This window comes from Eretmochelys imbricata, chromosome 20 (genome assembly GCF_965152235.1).
Source record: "Eretmochelys imbricata isolate rEreImb1 chromosome 20, rEreImb1.hap1, whole genome shotgun sequence".
Classification (NCBI taxonomy): Eukaryota; Metazoa; Chordata; order Testudines; family Cheloniidae; genus Eretmochelys; species Eretmochelys imbricata.
In genome coordinates, this window is record NC_135591.1 from 3,201,219 (window position 1) to 3,216,138 (window position 14,920).

Below are 14,920 nucleotides of genomic sequence, written 5' to 3' on the forward strand. Positions count from 1 at the left end.
TGCCTCTTTAAATGCACCCCTCCCCTCCCACCCCGGAAAGGGGGGACCTGGGGTAGTCACCGGCTCTTTGAGCAATTAGGTGCACAAGATCCTTAGGAATCCAGTGGGCCCCGGGGGTCTAACTCTCCTGGGGATCCTCAGAAAGGCCTGAATGTCTTGCGTTAAAGCCAGTCATAACCTTTTTTTCTTTTTTTTTTGGGTTGAAAAATGTTTGGTTGATTTAAAACAGCTTTTTCTCAAGGGCCTGCGGCTTCCTCCTCCTCTCGCTTTGATCCCTTCCTGCCTCCTGTTTACAATTTCCAATGAGCTGCAAGCGCAGGTCAAACGCTGCGGCCCGGGATCGATCAGCTCCTTGCGCAGTGGTGGTGGGGGAGGAAGGGGGTAGACCCGTGGCTGCTTGTTGTTTTTGTATTTGAGCCCCGTGCTTCTGTTGCCTAAATAGGCTCTGGCTGTAGGTAGTGATTTAAAACCAAAAAAACAATCCCCCAAGTTGAAGCAGCTCCGTGGGGGGAGGCTGAGTCATGGCCAGCCAGACGCAGATGGTGGGTTCAATTCTGTTTGCGTCTCCCGAGCTGTAATGAGAGCGGTTGCCGGGGGCGCCGCTGGGGGTCTCAAGCAGGGGGGAGGCTGCAGTTTAACAAAGGTACCGACCGCTGGGATCAGCTGTTCGGCGGAACGGCCGGTGCTTGTTTTATCAATAGCAAAACTGGGGTGTGACTTGGATGGGGGGCTGGTATGGAGGCCGCGGGGGCAGGGGGACAGGAGGTGGCATTCAGGGCCTTCGGGGTGCGGAGCAGGATCAAGGGGCTTGGAGGGTGGAGATCGGGGTAGACACTGAGGGTGTGGGGGGTTTAACACTCAGCCAGAGGACAGAGTGTTACCGAATGTGCTGGGAGCCCAGGGGGAGGGGGCTTTGCCCCTCTCCGCTCCCCCCTTGTGGTACCCTGATCGCAGCAACCGAGTCCAGTTCATGCCCATCGAAGGGACAGTGTCCGTGGACTTGGGATCAGCACGCTGCTGGGCGAGGAACTGCAGGAAGTTTGTCTGTCCCTGACGTGGGAAGGGGAGGGGGTGAAATCCTCCTCCTCCTTCGAAGCCCGGGAGAGCTGCAGCAGCGAGAAGCTGGCGTGGGAGGAGGCCCTGGACTGTGACTCAGGAGGGCGGGTTGCCATTGCCATCTCTGTTCCCTGGCGTGAGTCACCTGGTGGCGTTTGGCGTTACGTGACTTGCAGGGGGATTTGGGGATCTCGCTCCTTTGAAAATACCGCGGCCCCACCTGGGCCTCTCTTCCCCATCTGCGACGTGGGCATCATCCCCTTCCTTTGTCTGGTCTGTTGAGAGTGGAAGCCTGGGCCCCGTTTCCAGCTTCGGGCTGCTCTGATGAGCCACGCCTTGCGTTATAAACGATGCTTTTACTCCCGGGGACTGATCTTCGCACCCCAGTAAAACCCCAGGGGTTTGGACCTTCTCCTCGGCCTTGTGTGGAGGGTCCTGCGAGGGCACGACAGCGTAGCGAGGAACCTGGGGGAGTGGGATAAAATGCTGAGCCCTCACCGCAAAGTGGGTGTGTGAGGAGGAGAAAGATCTTTCCATCCGCCCTGATCTTTGGACTCTGGAGCAAAGGCAGGTGCATTCGGAAAACTCTGGTTCTAGTTGCAACACTGCATGGTGGGGGGTGTGTGTGTGTTAGGCTCAGGCCTCGCCCTCTGGTCTTGCAGGCGACTGTCTGAAATGAGGCAGGAGGAGACAAGTCCCTGCGCGTGTGGGGAAGATGGTTTAGTGGGGTTTTTTGGGCACCCCTGAGGAGAAAGGGCCCAGGAGAGGAAGGATTTTTCAGTGGTTAGGCATTAGCCAGAGATCAGGATTCAATTCCTGGCTCTGCCATGACATCCCTGCGTAACCCTGGGCGGGTCATGCTCTGTGCCTCAGTTTCCCCACATGTACAAAGGGGATAACAGCACTGCCCTGCCTACCAGAGGTGTGTGAGGATGAATACAGGAGAGACTGAGGTGCTCAGCTGCTATAGAAATGGGTGGGGGGATCTCTACCTTACACAACGGGTCGCCAGGCAAAGGTGGGGTCGCACTGTACAGCCAGGCCTGATGCAGGTAGCTACCAACTTCCCGACACCAAATGGGCTGGGGTTTGTCTGTGACTTGCGTGTGGGGTCTGTGTAGCAGGGGCTGAACTGAGACACACTCAGCTCCCACTTGGCTTGGAAAAGCTCTTTGAGTCCCAGCTGGTGATCGATTTGAACCACTGGCCCGGAGGTTGACGGGATGCTGACTTCATGTTGCTGATTTGACTCTGGATTACAGACTAGATCCCACTGAATCAGTTGCGAAATCTGAAGCTTCTCCTGAAATCCTGGATTTCTTTCTGCTTTTGTAAAAATGCACTGTCAGGGGTGTGGCTGGGAGCAAACTGATTTCATTGTGGACTCGGGGTTTAGAGGAAGGCCCATGGCGAGTGCTGAATGCTCTGCAGAACAACCCGGTGAGCCGTTCATGCTGGAGGAAGGATGGGCCAGCGGTTAGGGTTTAGGAGCCCTGGGTTTAATTCCTGGCTCTGCCATAACATTGCTGTGAGACCATGGGTAAGTCACCGAGCTGCTCCGTGCCTCAGTTTCCCCATATCTCAGATAGCACCAGCCTGCCTCATAGGGGTGTTGTCAGGATAAATGCATTAAAGACTGTGATGTGCCTAGCTACTATGGTCATGGGGCCTAAGAACCGTCCATCTTAGGGAGATGCATTTATTTTTTTCCCTTGATGCCCCTTTGGGGGATGGGATTAGCACAGGGCACAGGACTCCTGGGTTCCATTCCTGGCTTTGCCATTGCCTTGCTGTGTGGGCATGCCATTTCCCCTTTCCGTGCCTCAGTTTCTCCACTTTGAATTACTGTTACCCACCATGGTGTGGTGGATTTCTTGCTTGTAATACTCTGTGTGTTTGCTAAAAGCACTAAATTGGTGTAAAACATAATCAGCCTCCCAGAGGGAGTAAGAATGATGCTGCTTTGCCTCTCCTGGGAGTATCTTCTCTTGCCAGAGGGAAGTTTTGATACACAGCCTCAATTAACTTTCTGTGATAACCCCAGAGAGCTGAGAAGGTGGAGACCTGGGGCCTTACAATGATTTCGGCTGCTGGCTCAATCTACCCTGTTAGTCATGGTAGCAGAGACCTGCAGTTACTGAAAGGTGTCTGCAAGCAGCTTAATCACAGGTGTTCCCGGTGTGGTGTTTATCACAGTCCCAGCGTCTGGGATGGCTGAGGTAGTGTGTGATCTGATTGTGTATTATACCGGCGTGCTGTGCTCCTTTTCTTTAAAGCAGTCTCTCTTCAGGAACGAGCACTTCCCTCTTGAGTTATGCTCATTTAAAGCAGGTCGGGGCAGCGGGGGGCGGTTTGCTCTTGTTTTGCTGCTGGTAACTTGCACAGAGGAGGAAGTGAGAGCTGATGGCTGACATTTGGAGGATCGCTTTCTGGCCTCCCGAGTGCACCGACTTCTGCCAGAGCTATCTTGTTCAGAGTTGCGTTTAGCGAGAGGAACGTGCCGCGCAAGCGGACGGGAAGCTGTCAAGCCAGGAGAAAAAACAGAGTGTTTCAAGTCCACCTTTCCTCACCCACCCTCCTACTGCAGCGCTGAAGTTGAGTGCGGGCTGTGGGTTCCACCCCCAGCACTGCCGTAGAATCCCCTTGTGAGCTTGTACAAGTCGCTTCACCTCCGCAGGCCTTCTCTTGTCTATTTCGCTTGCAAGCGCTTCATGGCAGGTGCAAATCCAGGGACTTCAGTGGAATCACATCCACTTACGCAGGACCGAATTGGCCTGTTAAAATAGCCATAAACACTATACATAAGAAATTTGATGGAGGCCTTTCAGAGTAAAATCAGTCGCACTGGAGCTTCGGACTAAAGTCTGATCTCCGATTTAAATTGTGGTAACTGTTGAGGTGAGATGAGGAGGGTGTGTGTGCAGCACCTACGAATAATACAACGTTTTGGGGAGAAAACCCATGTGAGGCTTAACAATAATTTACTACTTGTCATGGATGCAAGATTCCAACCTCAAGCGTCCCGAACTCCTTATATCCTTATAAATAACTCTTTAACTCCTTATAAATCCCAAGAAGTTCTGAGATTTAAATAAATAAATTTGGGATTCTTTTTATTTGACGTCTCGTTTCTGAGCTGCGGGGTTCGCTCGTGTTTCCAAACTTTTCTCCATAACCATGAGGACGAGAAGCTTTGCTTTTTTTTTTTTTTTTTTTTTTTTTAAAGTTGCGATTCTCATGCAATCGCTCGACTCCAGCAGCTGGGAATTAAAAGCAAAACAAAAAAGCCCTCCTTCAACAACGCAAGGTGCGTAATCGAATCAGGAGAGCTGGCGGCACCACCGATGGTTATTTGGCTTATGCGTTTCACTCCTCTTGGCCTGTGAAACTAGACAAGTCAGTTTCACTTTCTGCTTTGCCTGTGTCAGTTTGAGTTTCCAACTCTGCCGAGAAGTCTTTCGGGTTTGTTTATAAATGCAAAGCTTAAATAGAATGTAAAGTTTTATAAATGCTCCCTTTACCTTCTGGGCCTGAGCTGTTCTGTGTTTAAGAGATCTGTCCTTACCATGATTTTATCTTACAGGAGAGTAAAGCTGATCTGTAAATCCAGTTAGTGGCTCCTTTATTTACTCGCATATGGCATTTATCTACTGACAGCAGGAGTCAGGCTTCCCCAGTGCCTGCTGCTAATGAGGTTTGCGTTAGCATCTGATGGGGGAAATCCCAGTGCTAAAGGGTTGAAAAAGACCAGCCTCCCAGCTGGCGTTGCTATGCTGGAATGATGAGTTGTCTGTCCGGTTCAGATAGGAGTTGCACATCCATGGTTTTTTTTGCTGAGAGATTAGTGTGACTGGCATGGCAGGAGATCGGGTAAGTTAGGGCTCTCAGCAGAGGTTGGCAGGAACCCATGTGCATGGATCTTTCCGTTTTCCTCTGCTGCTAACTTTTTATTCAGCCAAATGGCCTGGGTACAGATTAATTTCTGTGACGACAACTCTGCTTGCGCCCCCAAATGCAGACCGCCGGCGACAGCGCTTGGATTGGGAGTGGTCACTGGAGCTGGTTTCGCTTCTGCCCCAAATGACGCGGTGAAGATCCACACGGTGTCTTGCAGCCATTGCACACCCAGGGACTAATTTTCCTTTCACGGATCACACAAGTCTTGCCCTGTCGACATGGAGGGACAGAGAGAGAGAGATGGTGCGAAGGAGGAACGTCTAGTGCAGTAGCAGGGAATTGCAAGTTGTTGAATAGGCTGCAGGAATGGCTGGCTGAAATTTCTGTGGCTTGTGTTGGGACGGGTCCCTCCATACTTTATAATCTATTTATGATCTGTTTCCCTATGTTAAGTATCCTCACGCCTTCTCGTCAACTGTCTAAATGGGCCATCTTGATTATCACTTCAAAAGGTTTTTTTTCTCCTGCTGATAATAGCTCATCTTAATTAATTAGCCTCTTACAGTTTGTATGGCAACTTCCACCTTCTCTGTATGTGTATCTATATCTTCTTACTCTATGTTCCATTCTATGCATCCGATGAAGTGGGCTGTAGCCCACGAAAGCTTATGCTCTAAGAAATTTGTTAGTCTCTAAGGTGCCACAAGGACTCCTGTTCTTTTTGCGGATACAGACTAACACGGCTGCTACTCTGTGACTCTTCAGGGTGTGGGCTGGGTTAGCGGCACACGGTCCAAGCCACTTCATTCTCATCCTGTCCTCTTTAAATCTTCCTTTAAAAATAAAATCCCTGATGGCACACTGCTGCGTTGGAGCATTGTAGAGGTTCCTTGCGGACTGCATGTCTGTGTTTGTACAGCTCCTGGCACAGTGGGGCTATGGTCCATGACTGGGGCTGCTTGGTGCTGCAGCAGCACAAATAATTCATAGTGATCACGGCTGAGAGATGCTGAAGCCAGTCTTCTGCCCCCTTCTAGGCCCTGTTTTTACCAGCGGCACCAGCGATATTGCGCACAGCAAGGCATGAGATCGAGTTGTTCGTTTGTCTTTTGGGTTTTGAGTTTTCCTCCCTAATCATGAGGGCTGGAAACTTACTTTTTATTTAATAATAGTAATAATAATTAATGAGAGAGAACGAGGGGGAGGGGTGAGATTCTAATGCAATAAGGAGATTCTGAGGGGTGGGGATTTTTTTTTTTAAAAAGAGCCCCACATCTACCAAATATTGTGAGAGCTGGCCGTGCTGAAGCATGGCCTGTTTCCCTGGTGGTTGAGTTCCTAATACAGAATGCCAAGGATAAAGTTAAGCGAATGTCTCTAATCAAGACAGGCCCTATCTGCATGTAGCTGTTGGGAGCACCTGGCTGTAGGTGACTTCACGGGAGGCGTCCGCAGCACAGCTGGGAACGGAAGCTACATCTCCTAAGTCCCAGGCCAGCACTGTAACTGTGAGAACCCTTGGCTGCGTTGGGCTGCGAGAGGAGCCCGATTTGCAAGTGCTTTAGATTCTCTTTCTATGTCGCGCGAGTGAGTTTGAACAGCGTTTTCATGCTTCTGCCGGCTGACATGCGGCTTTGAGTTGCTCTTGGAGAGAATCTCTACAAGCGAAGTCGTCATCGTCCTTCTTTTGAACGCTCTCCTTCGGTTGCAGCATTTTCGCCCGGAGCCGATCTGCTTTCAGGAGGTTTCGGGCAGGTGGTCTGAAGCCAGGCTGCGTGCTTCCAGCTGCTCCCAGACGTTGTGCGGCACTTTGTTAACTTCACAGCGCCCGTTCGAGGGAGCGTTTGCTCGTTGCTTCTCGTTACTCTTCCAAGATGAAGCTAGCAGCTTCCTGTGCTTCGGTGCTGGCTGGCACATCCTGGTCTAGGGGCAGCATGCTGCGTTCATCGGGCCACTTGGGTACCATTCTCACCTCGGAGCTGCTGCATGTCCGTGGGCACGGGTTGCCTCTGTTTCCTGTCTTGTCTGTTTTGCTTGCCAGCTCTTCGGGCGGGGCTGCTTCTCCCTCTGCAGCGTGGCCGGTTCTGGTGATCGTACTGCGCAGCCGTGTGGTGTTTGGTGTTTTTTCTTAAAGCCCCGTCTCTTCCGATGATAAGCAGGCAGTGCGTGGTACCCTTCATTGGGAGTCCACGGCTGTCCCCAGGCCTGAAGATGAACACTGCCCCTTCCAAGCAAAGCCTGGATGGGAGTTCTCATCCTCTTGGTGATGGTGACTCGGTTCGATCAAGTGGGGCAGCGTCCCAGCCCCCCACCGCACTCTGCGCTCAGACACACCAGTGCCGTTATAAAGGCTCCCTCGTGGGGGAACAGGGGCCTGTCCAGCCCTTCAGGTCAGGCTCCTCACACTGCATCGATTCCCCTTTGATTTCTGTGTTGCTGGGCACATTGCAGCCTCTCCCTGTCCCGGACGACTTGGACGGAGCTGGCCGGGGCTCTGTTTTCTGTGACTTGGTCTAGGTTCTGCCCAACCCCCGGTCCCCAGGGCAGCTTGCGTCTCAACCGCCACGTTCTGTTTTAAGCTGCGGCTCTGGATTGAGAAAGGGAAAGGTCTCGCTGGGCAAAGCAGGGCGGGGAGTCAGAGACCTGGCCTGCTACAGCGCAGAATAAGAGAGCCTTATTTTTCCTTGGGTACTTGGATTCCAAGGAGGGGAACTTCCCCCCCCCCCCCTTTCCTTTTCCTTTTTCTCTCCCTTTTTTTCTTGTTTCTCATGTGTGTTTGAAAGTTCCTGCTCTGTTTCTAATCAGCCAAATCCCTGGCAGGAGCTGAATGTCTGCTCGCATTCAAGGACAAAAGGCGAAGGGGGGAGGAGTCGTTTTTCGGCAGCTTGGAACGGTTTGCCTCCCTTGAACAGTCGGCCCAGTGTGTGGTTGCTGCTTTCCCTCGCTCGGGGCTGGCCGCTAAAATGGAGCGGGCTGTGATTAAGCTCCCCTGCTCAGCAGTGGCTGCCCCTTTCGGCCCCTTGGCTTTGGAACGTCTCCTCCGTGGGCCGCTGGCTAAACGAACGAGCCCATTGGATGAGCACGCGTGGGTGACGCGTTTGCAGCATCCGGGCCTCGGCCTGGAAAGTGGGATTTTCAGCAGAGGTTGGTGTTGGTCTAACTTGGTTCCCGATGTGCGGGAGAAAGAAAGGGGGCCCAGTAGCTACAGTGCTTGCATGGGTTTGGGAGACTTCTACTACTGGTTTCCTTGGGGCCAGTCACTTCGTCTCTCTGTGCCTTACTTTCCCATCTGGAAAAAGGGGGTAACAGCCCTGGTCTGCCTGACGGGGCTGTGTGAGAACAAACACATGGTGAGGAGCTCAGATGGACGGAGGCCAGCGAAGTACCGTGAAACTCTGGTGGCAACGTTTATGTAACTCAACCTCAGACCCTCTCTTTGGGGTTGGGCTGCTCAAGGGAACCTATGGGAGTTGCGGGCCCGGATTCCATTGAAATGGTGCATTTGGGGAGGAGGTTGTGGTAAGTGACATGGGGGCTGGTGAGGTTTGGGCAACGGCACGGAGAGGAAGGGGGATGGGTTACAAAGACCAATAGGGTGAGATTCTGGCCCCTGGGTGGGAATGAGGGGACGCCGAAAGGGGAGAAAGATGCTTGGGTACCTTAGGGGAGCAGAGCTCGGTCGACACAGAGCGCTTTTGAAAATCTCACCCCGAGGCTGAGCAGCCTAGAGGGTTTAGGTGCCAACTCCCATCGAAACCCAGTTAGATTTGGGTGCCTAACTCCCTTGGGCACCTCTTAAAAATCCCAGTGTACATGTTGGTTTAAAGCCCTTTTTTGGCTACATGATCCTATGGGAAAATAAGCAAAGTGGCCTTACACGAGTGTGAAAGCTTTTGCACTATTGCCAGGACTGGCTGTTGGCACTGGCTGGAGTGAGGTGTAGGGGAGGAAGGCAGCCCCTGCCAATGCATCTTAAACCTGACCTGCAGCCTTCCCCCACCCCGTGAACTCAGCCCTGGGCCGCCCACTTAAGCTGATCCATCCCTGCCCCTGCTATTCCAGCCCCTGGCTGCTTTTTGTGCTGGCGTATTGGGAGCAAAGCTTATTGAGCAGCTGAATGAGTCTTGCCAGACTCATTTCACCAGTGAGCAGAGCAGGATTGAAATTCCTGTTTCCTGGACGCTGGTGCGAGAGCTTTGCCGTGTTAGCAGATCCCCAGAGCTCTCAGTGCGGGTGCATTGTCTGCCCTGGTTTTGGGGGAGGCAGCGTCCGGATCATTAAAACGGGGCTGCTCCCGGTAGCTGATCTCTAAACCATGGGAGCTCTTCCAGTTGCAGGCAGGTTTGATCCTGGCGAGCGGGTGTTCCTGGGACAATGCTCTCATTTATTCCCAGTGGAGTTTTCAAAGAATTTCAGAGCCAGAAAACCAAAAAAACCCACAAAACTGCTTTCAGGTTTGTAGGCTGCTGAATTCTCCCAGCTTAGGAGCAGGCCGGCTTTGGAGACTTGGAATGATTAATGCCCTCTCTGTGCCACCCAGCGTCCCATTCAAACCCCGGCCTCTAAACTCCTCAGGTATGAGCTGTGCTGCTGGCAAAAGCTGCTGGATGCAGAGGTGTGGACTGGGCTAATTAATGTGGGTGGCATCCAGAGACCTTGTTTAAACGCAGGAGCTGCGTGGCTTTTGCTATCCCAGGCCGGCCGAGGCAGTCCAGCCCCCCAGCGTGGAGACAGGGTACCAGTATCAAGTGCTCCTGCTGGTCATTGCGGATTCCCCCATGGGAAGGGGAATAGCTTTTGGGGTTCTCTGTGCCGCATCTTATGCAGAAGAGCAGCCCAGACCTCAAACCGCTGCCCTGTCCTCCCTTAAAGCACATTTCTGCTGGGATGCCTTCCATAAGCCTTTGGCTGTGGTTAGACAGCGGGGGCTGTCACAGCTGCTGTCACGCTGGTCATCACCCCCGTGCTGTTACCTGGTGCTTTCCCAGCCATCTCTTACGGCCACCTGTTCTCTCGCAACTTACCCAGAGAGGATAAACTCTTTGGGGTCGGGACCAGCTTTTTGCTCCGTGTCTGTACCGCACCTAGGCCCTGATTTCTTATTGGGTGAGAAGTATGACCTCTAGCGGGTAGGACATGGACATAGGATTTGAGAGACCTGGGTTCAGCCGAGCTCAGCCCTTCGGTTACCGTAATCTACCCTGGGCCTCAATTCTCCAGCTCTAAAACGGGGAGGCTAGAACTTCCCACAGTGGGGTGTGAGGATAAAATCCATCCATGACTATGAAGGGCTCTGAGAGGAGGGTCAAAGAAGCACCTGTGCAGGCAGGTGCTTCGCAATATGTACCATAAATAATTGTCTGAGACACAGCTGTGTTAAATGGGGCCAGCTCAGCTAAGCATTTCTGGCAGGGCCAACCCTGGCGATCTTCTCGCAAGCTCCTGGAGGCGGGTAGGTAGGTGAGAATCTGCATGTTCACTTTCCAAAGAAGGAAGTTTCTAGCCCTGGTGGCTGTGCAGAAAGAGTTGAAAACATGACCCCCCCAAAAGCTCTTGACACCAGAAGGCAACTGAAGAGAACCCAGGATGGTGTTTTTTAAATAAATTTTATGGTTTTTTGTGCCAGTCTCGTGATTATTGTGCGGCTTGACTCATGACTGTCGAACGCTTGGGACCAGCCGTGCGGTGGTTCTGGGATGTGCCAAAATCCCGTTGGAGCTGGATGCGTTTAACACCATGGAAGGAACTGATCTAGATATGGTCACTGCATGGCTCTGGGCTTTATTTTTTTGCTTTTCAGAAGATTGATTTAAAAGGAGCTTCAAAAGAATTTCCCCAGACCCGGAAAAGCACTTGGGAAGAGTCGCAAAACTGCCACCACGGTAACAGAAATGGGGGTGGGGGGCGCAGCTTGCGTTCTGTTTTCATCGAGACTGCGCGTTGGTGGGGCCGTGGGCTGGGTCCCGAGCTGCGTCCGCTGGAACGTTGGCCTTTCGGTGGGACCGCTCCAAGAGGTGGCTGAGAGGTCTCCTTTTTTTAAAATTTCGTTTTCCAATGAAAACAAACAAACAAAAACCCCCAAACCCCAGGAAGGGGGTGAAACATCCTCCAGAAACTGCTGGCATCTGGCCACTATTAACAGACTTTCCTGGGGCATCATCTACCTGAACAAGCCAGTCTAGGAGACTCCAGTTCACCCCATGACAAACAGCAATCTGTTCTGGTGCCAATCAACAGAAATGCTCTAGGGTTCGAGACAAATTGATTTCAGGGGGACGTGGGGCTCTGTAGAAATCCAAGTGCATCTCTCTCCCCCTTTGGCATGGAAAGCTCTCTTTCTTTCTGGCTGCCTTGCATGCCCCCCGCCAAGAAAGAGACACTGACGTGAACATACTTGGCAAGAGAACAGAGTGATTGGTAACTTTATTTGATGACTCTTCTCTTTCTTTAACTATTTAAGAGCTGTTCGCGTACCAGAAACTCAGGATTAATAAGACTCGGACTTTTCAGCTTGGAAAAGAGACGACTAAGGTGGGGATATGATAGAGGTGTATAAAATCAAGACTGGTGTGGAGAAAGTAAACAAGGAAGTGTTATTTACTCCTTCTCATAACACGAGAACTAGGGGGTCACCAAATGAAATTAACAGGCAGCAGGTTTGAAACAAACACAAGGAAGTATTTCTTCACACAGCGCACAGTCAACCTGTGGAACTCCTTGCCAGAGGATGGTGTGAAGGCCAAGACTATAACAGGGTTCAAAAAAGAACTAGAGAAGTTTATGGAGGATAGGTCCATCCATTGATTTTTTTTTCCAGGCTATTTGCCAGGATGGACGGGGATAGTGTCCCTAGCCTCTGTTTGCCAGCAGCTTGGGAATGAGCAACGGGATAGATCACTTAATGATTCCCTGTTCTGTTTATTCCCTCTGGGGCACCTGGCATTGGCTGCTGTCGGAAGACCAGATTCTGGGTGAGATGGACCTTCGGTCTGATCCAGGATGGGGTTTTTAGGAGCAGGGAAAATACCTCTCAGCCCCGGCACACGGGTTGGGCCAGCAGACTCAGCCTGCAGAGAGGGAGAGGATTGTCTCGTGGTTTAGGCAGCTGCATGCTATTCTGGAGAACTGGATTCTGTCTCTGCTACTGCCTAGCACAGGGTGGGTCCTGGGCCGTGACTGGAACGCCTAGGGGCTGCCCTAATACACCGTATCATTAAGGTTTCACGTGGCTTTGCAACTGTCCGATTCTTTTGACGCAGTTGTTTTTGGGATGTAATTAGGAGATTGCATCGAGGGGACAGCGCTGAGGGAGGTGGGTTGCACGCGTCCAAGTGCGTCTCTCCCATCTGGGATTCGGTGCTGTGAAATGGCTGGGATCAGCTTCCCGGTGCCCGTCCCAGAAGCGGGGCCCCCCCCCCCCGGTAACCAGCTCATTAGGAGTGCTGGAGGTGAAGCGTGTTTCTTTCCGCACTGTCAGACGAGGCCGCAGTCAGAGGCTGGAGCAGCTGGAGGCTCTTGTCTGGCTCCAACGACTTGGCATCGGTCCAGTAAGAGACGTAGCCGTCGGGGCTGCGTGTGCTGCATCTTGGGCTCGCGAAGGAGTGCGCTGGTGCTGAGAGGTTTCCTAGGGGCAGTGTGCTCTGGAGGGGGCAGCTAAGCTGGGGTTGGGGATGGGCATCTCTCTCCTTTCCTCTCGTGGGGAACCTTCCTAGGAGTGGTGGAAGGACTTGCCCGGGGTGCAGGGCTGGGAACAGAGCCCAGGGCTTTCCTTGCTACTCCCGAAGCGCTGCGAACCCTGTGCGTGACAAACCTTCCCGGGCTGATGCAGGGGTGTTTAAAGGGCCCCGTGGACCCTTGACTGGCTCCCGGTCGTTGCTTGGCGTGAGATCACTCCTGAGCTCGCCCACAGTCACGTAGCCAGCCGGCGGCGAGGGAACATGGAACAGCTATCTCCTGGAGCATGGGCGGGCTGTGGTTAGGGAGCGAGCGGATGCCGTACCTGGGGCAGGACATCTTTCCATGCAGGAGAGATTTTTCTATTAAGGCAAAGCCCTTTGCAGGGCTTATCTGAATTTCCTCTGCGAGCTAATGTCTGAATTCCCCATGCTGCAGCTTCCTGAGCACTGAGCTGGGGGAGCGGCTGCCACCTGGTCCTTCAAGGCTTAAAGTGGCAGGGAAAGGAGATTTTTGTTGCCTTTTTTCCATTCCTAGGACCTAGGGTTCAACTGCCGACGGACCAGCTACTCCGGGCTCTGCAGCCTGGCAGGGCGCCAGCTGTCAAGTCCTGGTTAAATGGGCTGTATTAAGATTGTATCTTGCAAAAAAAAAAAAAAAAAAAAAAAAAAGGCAGCAAAGCCTCCGGTTACATCAGAGCGTTGGCTTCATGAGGGGGCAGCGGGCTTGTTAGACAGCTGTCAGAAACCCACACATGAGAGCCGCTGAAGGCTCCGGCCTCTGCGTTCCCATCCTGGCCTCCACAGCGACTTGCAGCCTGGGCACGGGCGCGTAATTCCTTTTCGTGGTGATTATTCACCCTGGCGAAAGACGTCCGATTGGCAGCCTGGGGAAGGGGGAGGGTTGGGCCGGTCTTTCTCCACCTAGCACAGGTGCCTTCCAGAATGGCTGGTGGCGATTTCCCACGCAGGTCCGAGGGGTGGTGCCGTGTGGGGCGAGCTGCATTGCCAGGTGACTTAAATAAACAAGCAAAGCTAATTATCTTGGTAACTAGATTCCTCTCCTGGCTGGGGCCGCGTGCTCTGCATGTTGTATTTAAAATGGGAGTAATACGTTCGTTTAGCCATCTTTTATCCCTATCCCCCTCCCTCTGTCTGTCTGTCCATCCCCATCTCTCTGTCCAGCTGTCCTTTGTCTTTCTCACTGAGCCGGCGAAGACGCATTAAAGACCGAATTTAACCCGACTTCCACCTGCAAACCAGAACCGGGCATAGCCCCGCTGTGGTCTCCCGGGCGCTCTCTACCCACGACCGTCATCCTGGTTTTCCCCTCGTAAGAAGACAGTCGGTACAAGCCACCCTGGCAGTCCCGACCCCCCTGCGCGCTCTCTCTCTCTCTCTGCAGCCAGGTGCCTGATTCTGTTTAATAGCCTCGCTGGGGGGTAAAATGTGGTCCCCTTGGCGCCTCCTCGCCCTGGCTTTCCTGCTGCAGCCCGTCTTGGGCCAGGAGGCATCGGCTACGATAGGAGGAGGTGGCCCGGGGTCTGGAGGCGGCGGGCATGGATTACGGTGCTCAGTGGGGCTCTTTTGAGGGCCCAAAAAATCTACAGCACACACTAGAACCCAGGTTGGCGGGGATGGCACCGTACAGTCGTCCAGCTTTCTATGCCTGGGCCCAGAAGCCGGGTCCCTGGAGTCCCAGCCTACGAGACCAGTGACTCTCAACTTCTCTGATACCAGGGACTGGCTTGCTGCCTTCCTACACTGTGACGGGGTGATCTGAGGGACTGGCGCCGGTCCATGGCCCGGTCGTTAAGTATCTGCACTAGCCCACAGCGTCTGGGGCTATACACGTGGGATCTGTGGTGTAAATGAGCACATCAAGATCACTCAGAAGCGGTTTTCCTCAGGCTGTCTGCAAAGAATTGATCGATTGTGGAGGGTGCGTCTGGGACGTCTCTCTGTGTAGGGCCCCGTTCTTAATTTTGTCATCGCACCGTCCCGCTGGCAGATGAGCAAGGCTTGGATGGGCTCCTGTCTCCCGGGGCGGGCAATGCCCCTGTCCAGTTTTCTCGCAGCAAGGTGGGGGGAGCAGTCCCCGAGCAGGCTGGGGAAAGAGCCCTGATTGTTAACTCCACAAGAATCATTAAACTGTGCGCGTGGCTCATAAGTTAAGGCCAAATGGGACCACGGAGCCAAATTTCCACCCAGTGTTCCCTGCATGGAGCCGGACGAGTCTCAAGGAAATCTTTTGGAGGAAAATCTCCACTGGAGGTGTAAAGCCTCCACACAAT

At 52.9% G+C, this 14,920-nt stretch overlaps 1 protein-coding gene across 1 annotated transcript in view; it reads left to right on the top strand.

Annotated features, from left to right (window-relative positions):
- The window catches only part of LRP1 (LDL receptor related protein 1), a 181,843-nt gene that overhangs the window by 66,161 nt on the left and 100,762 nt on the right, over positions 1-14,920 (top strand).